This window comes from Camellia sinensis, chromosome 3, assembly GCF_055761805.1.
Source record: "Camellia sinensis isolate YWXY chromosome 3, ASM5576180v1, whole genome shotgun sequence".
Lineage (NCBI taxonomy): Eukaryota > Viridiplantae > Streptophyta > Magnoliopsida > Ericales > Theaceae > Camellia > Camellia sinensis.
Genome location: NC_138963.1, coordinates 70,519,052 through 70,527,565, shown reverse-complemented (window position 1 = coordinate 70,527,565; position 8,514 = coordinate 70,519,052). Strand labels below are relative to the sequence as shown.

The 8,514-nt window shown below is 33.7% G+C and overlaps 1 long non-coding RNA gene across 3 annotated transcripts; it reads left to right on the top strand.

Annotated features, from left to right (window-relative positions):
- On the top strand, positions 1-6,985 carry LOC114280173 (uncharacterized). Of its 3 annotated transcripts, XR_014364100.1 has the most exons (5): positions 1-311; positions 412-526; positions 1,253-1,359; positions 5,699-5,734; positions 6,170-6,985. It is a non-coding gene; the product is annotated as an uncharacterized LOC114280173 (long non-coding RNA). The 3 variants fall into 3 exon arrangements; XR_014364099.1 differs by having other exon boundaries at positions 1-526; XR_014364098.1 differs by having other exon boundaries at positions 1-1,359.
- The last annotated feature ends 1,529 nt before the right edge of the window (positions 6,986-8,514 follow it).

The following is an 8,514-nucleotide window of genomic DNA, read 5'->3' as shown; positions in this document are numbered from 1 at the left end:
ACATGCACGTAATACCTCTCCGCTATTGCTCTTTGCCCTCGCTACTCCACCTTCAACGCCTACACTGCCATCGACCCTTCTTGTATAAACAGGGCTCCACTCTTTGCATCAAACCCAGGTTCTTTTTTCTCTATTATTTTCTTGTATTGCATCGATTTGTATCTTGGGTTGGTAATAAAGATACAATTACTCTGTATTGGTATGACAAAAATCACCGCCATATGAATGCGTACGAGTGGGAAACTGGGAATTTATTATCCGGGAAGCTCAAAGGGTTTGGGACAGCAGCGAGGATGATGGAGGATTTTCGGGTACTAATAGACAATTATTTGTTTCATTTGAGTGGTAAATTGTTTTGTTTGGTTTGGAATGAAGAGCTTAGTAGTATTGTACATTGCTCCAAATTTGTAGTTGATGAATCATGCTATTCCCATGACAATTGCAATGGGTCTCTTTGTGCTTGGTTTCTCTCTTCTCAATATTATTATCTTGGTCCCAACACAACTCTTTATGATGCTGCAATTATGTAAGTTTCTGGGTTTCTCTTCTCTGCTGATAAATGCTTATTTTCCTTGACCCTTCTTCACCCATTTTGTCATTATTTGATTCTGAATTTGAGTAGAAAACTTGATTTGATATGAATTACTCAATTTTTTTTTTAAAACAAATTTTCATCAAAATCTTTTTTAAAAAATTCCGTTCTTAACTCAAATTTCACTTTCCATCAAATTTGATGGAGAAAAAAAAAAAAAAAACATTTCCAATTGTTCATCAGTTTTTTAAATTTTCATCAAATTTGAATTTGATAAAAGATTTTGATGAGTTTTCGAGTTGATGAAAGCATTGGAGATAGTTTTCAGGACATTTTCATCAAATTTGATGCAAGAAAATGTGAAGGATTGAAGAAGCTCTTATATGTGTATTAGTCTAAGTGAGAGCATCTCCAACATTTCACTAATTTTGTCAGCTAATTTAATTTTAAATTTGAATAAAAAAATTTGCTTTGATATAAACTATTACAATCATTTCATAATTTTTTTTAAAAAAAAATTCATCTTTTATTCCAAATATTTCTTTTCATCAAATTTGATTAGAAAAAAAAAAATTTATTTCCAATGCTTCATCTTTTTAAATTTTCATCAAATTTGAATTTGATAAAAGATTTGACGAGTTCTCAATTTGATAGAAAAAAACTCCCTTGATTGGATAAAAGGGTTGAAGATAATTTTAAATAATTTTTCATCAAATTCAGGAATAAAAAGTCTCTATTTGATTCTGCTGGAAAGGTGTGACCACATCAAGAAAATAGCTCGTGTGGAACTCCTTAACTGTGTTGGTAGGGAAGCTGAGAAGACCATGGTAAGTAAAGCAAAATTACCATGTTTGTGTAAGGTTGAGTTGTTAGTTATTCCTTTGTGCTCTAGCTTGTAATTGATCTATCTGCGCAACCCCCAAAACAAGAAAAAACTTATTTCTGTACATTATTTGGTATGTGCTTTGTTATTTCTTAATATTTGGTCTTTCTATAGATAAATCCATATTCTAATTGACATGTAATGTTTCCCCCTTCTCAGGAAAAAATCGGTTTCATTTTTTTTTTGGCTTGTCGAAATTGACATTCCATTTCTTATCATTCTTTTTATCAGTAAAAAAGAGATTCATTGATGCAATATAAAAGTACAAGGTGTATAGACAAATTACATCAAGAAGACACAAAAAGCCAAGACGAAAAGTATCGTAACTTAAATATCATACCCTAGCTGGATTGAAACATTAATTAAAGCCAAACAAATGCAAAGTCAAAGGCCAACAAGAAGAAATCAAGAACACACTAAAAATTAAGAATCTAACAGAGGAATCCAAACACTTCCTTTCTTAGCATTTGAAGCTTATCAGCTATTTCATGGTAATTGCACTGTACAGTCTATACTTATTTGGTTTTTCCATAGTAAGCTTTTGATTTTTTGCACTCTAATTGTTTGGTCACAAAGAGAATTGAGAGTAGTTTTGAAATCAGTATTGCCTGTCAAAAAAAGAATTAAGAGGTGATTGTATTAGCTTCTTTATCTAATTTCATTGGTTTGAAGTTTGTACAAGTTAGTTTGGTTCGAGTACTTATTGTGAGCTAGGTCAACTAAGCCTTAATTTTTTAATGCCTGCATGTATTTTGTCTGTGATTCAATTTTATTAATCTTTGTATAATGTTGAATTTGTTTTAATTTAATGGTCACTTAATGTTAGCATGTTCAACTGAGGGTATGGATTGAATATAAGTTGGTGTGGCTTCTAGTGTGACATAGTTTGTGATGCAGAGTGTTTGGCTATAAAAGTTTTGAAACTCATGAACAAACAAGGTAAAGGCAAAAGACACAAGTAGAGGTAAAACAACTCGTGCTTGGAATTATGTGAAATTCAGTCGAGACATGGAAAATGCCATGGCAACCAGTACGCATCGCTTTGCCATGGCCTACAATGGATTACAGTCAAATTCCAATATTTAAGCCTTTATTTTCATGATCTTGCCGTTTTGGGAAATATTTGATTCGTCTATAACTTGGTGTAGACAAATCCAATTGGAGCTAGATTTTTCTCAGTATATGTATTTTTAGTTTCCAGATTTGAGCTTAACTCGAATATTTCTATTTTTGGTAATTTTTTGTACTTTCTTTGATTTAGTCTTGTTTAGCAAGTATTCTCTTTTTTGATTTATTTTTCAATTTAATTAGAACTTCGTTTTAGTATAAATAATGGTACAAGTCTTAGGGAAATTCACTTTTGATATAATATGTAGAAAATTCTCTTCTTTTCCTTATAATTCTGGTAATATTTAGATTCAACATATTGTAGAAATGTTGCAACTTCCTTTGTTGTGCGATTCTACTACGGTTCACGTTGTATGCTGTGTGAATTTGATTTTTTGGGTGTGGCCACATTACTGATTAGGAGTATTGTTCTTTTTCCAAATCCATTTGACTGTCACTCAGGGATGTTGTTGTAGACACCTTAGTCTTAGTGGGTTACTGGTTCCCTCCACATTCAGGTAAAATGTTGCTGTGTTCATGCTTGTCATGTTGTTTATTTTTTTTGAGTTCTTTGTAAAATGTTATGTCTAAATATTAATATGAGCCCTATATATGGTTAAGTGCTTCTAACCTTGGCAAATAATTGATATTTTCCTTGTTTGATGGGTAGGGAGAGCAAATAATCCAGCAGTGGGCTTGGCTCCTGATTCTTTATTAATATTGTACTGATTTAATTTTCAGTTAACTTGTTTGATTTAATTTAAGCATTATGATTTATTTCTTGTCTTATATAAGGCCTAAATGGGAAATAATATTATCATTAGGTTTAGAAAATAGATTTATATATTATTTTTCTTAATTAATATTATAATTGTCCAAGAAAAGGAGTTTGCTTTTCCTAATTTATAGATTGGGTAACACAACCATCAAAACTAGGGGTGGTCACGGGTTGGTTTTGGTTGGTTCGGGTTGTAGGTTGGACCCATCGGCAACTGTAACACCCTCAAATTATAATAATAAATAATCTCATTACCCATCAACAAATATACGGATACTCATCATATTAATTCATTCATTAAGACAATTTTAGCAAAATATTCTGTATTTCATTAATTCCTTTAATATAGTACCAAGATGACATCACATGTATTAATACATTCATTAACCCGAAGCTATGAATAAATATCATATAGCATGTGACGGATATACATAGAACGTTTGCACGCATAGTTTGAGAGTTAGACCAGAAAACGCCTTGAACTTAGTCGAAAAAGGACTTTCAGGGGGGCGAAACCCTCTTTCATTAACACCACAACCAATTATTTTAATCTTCTAATAGTTTTCCTTTTCCCTTTAGAAGTTTATTCACTTATTAACATTGGTTGTGTGAAGTATTTTGTATCGAACACATATGTTTGTGTAATTGGGATCTCCACCACAATTATTTATATACTATTAGAATGTAATCATATGATGTTCTTTGCTAGATTATTTTATTTTTATGTTTTGTTTTGTTTTTCTTTGTGGTTATTTAAGTAGTTATGAGAAATAATTATTTTGTGAACAAGTAATTTCATTTTTGAGATTGGTTTTAAAGAATATGGTTTCATTTGGGATGTGCTGGCCTGAAATGTAATATTAAAGCGAAAGAATTAGTAATTCTATGTTTGTCATGCTGTAGAAAATTGAAGATCATGATTCAAATTAGTCTTAGGAAGTTAAGCTTTTAAGTATGTCTGTGATAATCCTGGTCCGTATTATGCTAAATAATCTTAATTATGGTTGTGATTATGTGTTTAATATGATTTTGAGTGCCATTTATATGAATATATGTGGTTTTGAATTTCTATCTATTCACCGTAGGAAAATTTGTTTGATTATCTGCTTTAGAACTTAATTGAAGGCCCTATTGGCCACAAAACTCGAAATTGATTACGCCATTGTGATTAGCATAATTTTTAGAGCCTACGGTAAAATTTAATTGAAAATTGATTCGGATCAGATTAAATAGATTAAATTGATGAAATAGTGCTCAATTAATTAGTGTTAATGAAATGTGATTAAAGGAGCTTATGTAAAGGGCCAATTTACACTCTCATTCATTTGTTTTGAGCTCAAATCAGATTTTGCTCTCTAGAGAGAGAGAGAACTGAACTTAAAGAGAGAGAGAGGGAGCTCAAATTGAAGATCGAACTAAAGGCTTGAGAATTGGAGGTTAAACTCAAAGAATTAGCTAGAATTTGGGTGTTTGAAGCTCCTAGGTGAGTGGATTCATAAGTTTGAGTTTGTAATTTTGTAAATTCAAGGTTTAATTGTGATCAAGAACATAACCTGAATTGAATTTGTTGAATTTGGAGCTTGTATGAACATGCATGTGCATAATTGTTATAATTTCGTATGTTCAAGCATGAATTATGTTGAACAAGAAGAATTGAGCATCAAATCTCTCATGCATGCATAATTCTCATGAGTTTCATGATTATAAGTGTCATTTGTACCAATTAAAATAGAATTGGAGTCAAGAATGTGCATGCATGCATGATTGATGAAGATATGGAGTTTGTATGAAATTAAATTTATGTGTCTTGGAACCCATGAAGGGAACTCAAAATAATTTTGGAAAAAGGACCATGCATTTGAACAATTTGGTCACATATTCTCAAACTCTCATATTATACAATGTGTTTCCATGTTTTTGAGCCAAAATCATGAGTTTAAAGCCTTTGAATGTTGAGTTGAACATCAAGAACAATTCTAGAAATTCCAGAATTTGGCATGTTCGCTCGAGCGGGGAAAGCGCTGCTCGAGCATGAAATGCGAGCTCCCAGAACTTTTGCAGACATTGATGTCCGCTCGAGCGGGGAGCCACGTAGTGTGACCTTCAGCTCGAGCGCCTGAATTCACGCTTGAGTGTAAAAATGAGGCAACCAGTATTTTTGCAGACCCACGGGGTCCGTTCGAGCGGCGGAACCCACGCTTGAGCGGGGACCCCTGTTTCAGAAAATTTGTAAAGGTGTTCTGTGTTTCATTTTCCGTTCTGTTTCACTTCTAAGTACTCTTAGGCATGCATTGAGCGTTATGAAGAATTAAAAGAATAAGAAAGAAGCCTAAGAGGGATGTATGAATTAAGAACGGATTGAATCAATTATGACCCATATGTGTTATGTAATGTGTAGGGTCGAGCTCCAGGGAAAATGCACCGGCAGAACACAGTGAGTAATATCTTAGTAAAGATATTTGAAGTATGTTATTTGTCCAATTGCTTATTTCCATATCAGTCTTATAAGTTTGTTAAACAGAATTGTGGACAAATATTTGTTATGCCGAATGATTGGGCCAAAGGCCGTTGGACACCATTTGACATGAATGATTGGGCCAAAGGCCGTCGGACACCGTTTGATATGAATGATTGGGCCAAAGGCCGTTTGACATGGATGATTGGGCTTGAGGCCGTTTGTTAAGGAACGAAGTGGGCCAGAGGCCGTTCGATATGTTCGGGCTTGAATCACCTAATGTACTAAATAATGCACTAAATAGAATTCTAAATGGGTCTAAGTTTGTTTAATATATGTGAATCTCATTCGTGTACCTTCTTTATTTGATATTATTCACTGGGTTTTTGCTCACGCTCATTCATGTGTGTGTAGGTGAGCCAAGGGATGTCCAAACCCAGCCTCGGTGAAATATGTGAGAAACAGTCAAGGTTTTGAAGAGTCAGCCCAAACGTCTCACGCACGAGACTTGTCTTCGCCTTTTTTGTTCTTTTGATATAGTTTTGTTATACTGGCGAAAACATTGGATTACTTTTGCATATAAACTTTGGGTTTGACTGACTTAGACTTGAATGATCCTATATGTACAGAACTTTGTGTTATTATTCCTTTGATGTGAGTTATTAACATGTATATATACGGATTGTTATGATGTGCCATGTAAGCACAGCTCTATGGACAAAAGTTTTAAATTTGCTTCCGTTTGGCCCCTTTACTCTGATGAGATATGTTTTGTTTGGTTTGAGGCCATAGGTAATCCCTTGATTACTGGCCGGTTATGTCCTTAACCCATAGGGGCGGGTTCGGGTCATGACAATGTCAATTTAGTTAGGAACTTGAATGGATTTGAGTTTATGGAGCACATGTTATTAAATTTTCAGAACTAGCCAAGACATATTATTTTGTTGCTACTGAGGTGTATATTTGCTACTGCCAATAAATGGAGTGTATATTGGTTTTGCTGCTGATATAGAGTGTGTTTAGTTGTTGTTGCTGATTAATGGAATGTATGCTAGTTCAAGGGATGGTAGCTTAGAGGGTGTACATTGGTTTTGTTCCTTCCTATGTTTATTTGTAGTTGTTTTATTATGTTTTTGGTTAGTTGCTCACCAACTGGGTATGATGCTTGCATAATAATGGACTACCTTTGATTACAATTTCCAAGTTTCATTGAACCATTCTATATGACAATAAAAGTCATCATGTTGCTTGATTGTTTTCAACATTGGCAAGTTCATATGTGTTCATTTCACATGATTCACTTGCCCCCAATTAAATCAGTTGTTTTTGTGATTTAAGACAGATGAAAGTCCAATATTAAAAAAATGCATTTTTGCTAAATTGGTTTATAAAATAAAATTATTTATATCTTAGTTTAGATGTAATTGATAATATATTAATGTTTTCCTTTTTTATTTTCTTTGCAGATTGGTTTTTGATGACATTTGGAAGCATACTTGCAAATCAAGATTAAGTGTTGATATTTTTTTTATGGATACTTAGTTTTACTTGTAAATTAAGATCAAGTGTTATTTTTTTTTTGCCGATTGATACTTAGTTCATTTTGAGATTAGCCGCAATAGTGTTTTTGTTATACGTAATGAATTATTGTTAAATTTGTTTGATGGATATATTTTGATTTATAATATAAATTGGTTACTGAATTGTTTTGTGGAGTGTTGTATAATAGCTAGTGGATTTGTTAGTATATTTGAAGTCTATTGAGATATGAGCAGGGATATTTTGTGAAATAATAATTTAAATTGAATTATAAAATATGGAACAATAAATTTTGTGATGAAATTTATTGTAGCTTATATATGAAAAGTTTTGTTGATTTTGTTGTTTGGTGATTAAAAATTTCGTCATGTATACATCTTTTTGTCTTTCTTTTTCAGTCTTGGTCGATTCATTACCTGATTAAGAAAGTTCTGCCAATACAAGTGTTCAATTTTCAGTATCAATTCAATCTCATTTTCATGCAATGGGGTGCTCATGATGTAAAATACAACACTTCTACAAAAAAAAAAAAAAACTTGGTTTTCATTCTGATCATAGTTGTTTTCACAAAAAGTGCAGTACAAGTTTTTAAAGAAAATAAAACTCAGCTGTACAAAGTGCTAACACTATTAACAAAAAAGAAACTAAGAAAAAATACAAATAGATCAATGCTAGCCATCTTACGCTCGAGAGGCCCACTTTGTCCTCTTCCTGGGCAGGGACTCAGAATTGTCTCCATTTGTGCCGCTGTCTGAACCGGATGCCGAACAGGAACTAGAGTCATTGCTGCTCTCTACCTCAGAACCTGGCTCAGTAGCATCGTCACTAGTAGAACCCGAGCCGGCGTCATCGTCTCCACTCTCGGATGACTCAGCATGCTGACTCGCTGCCTCCTCAGCCTCGCTAGTCTCAGCGTCGTTATCGCTCAGAATGGGCTCTAAAGGACCATTCTCGTCTCTGGCACCCCTGGTTTTGCCTCGGCTGCGTGCTGGGGCCTATCTCTCTCTCCTCCCTACTACTGGAGGAGGTACTGATGGTCCTGGTGTTGCTGCTGATAGTGCTGTTGGTATAGGTGGGACCTGAAAAGATAGTTGTCATATGTTAGCCACGGTATGTGTATCAATATACAAAACAAAAACAACTCGATAAACAACTTAAATGCAAACTCAACAAAACTAAAAAAAGGGACTCAAAACAAGATTTTAACATATACAAAGAGC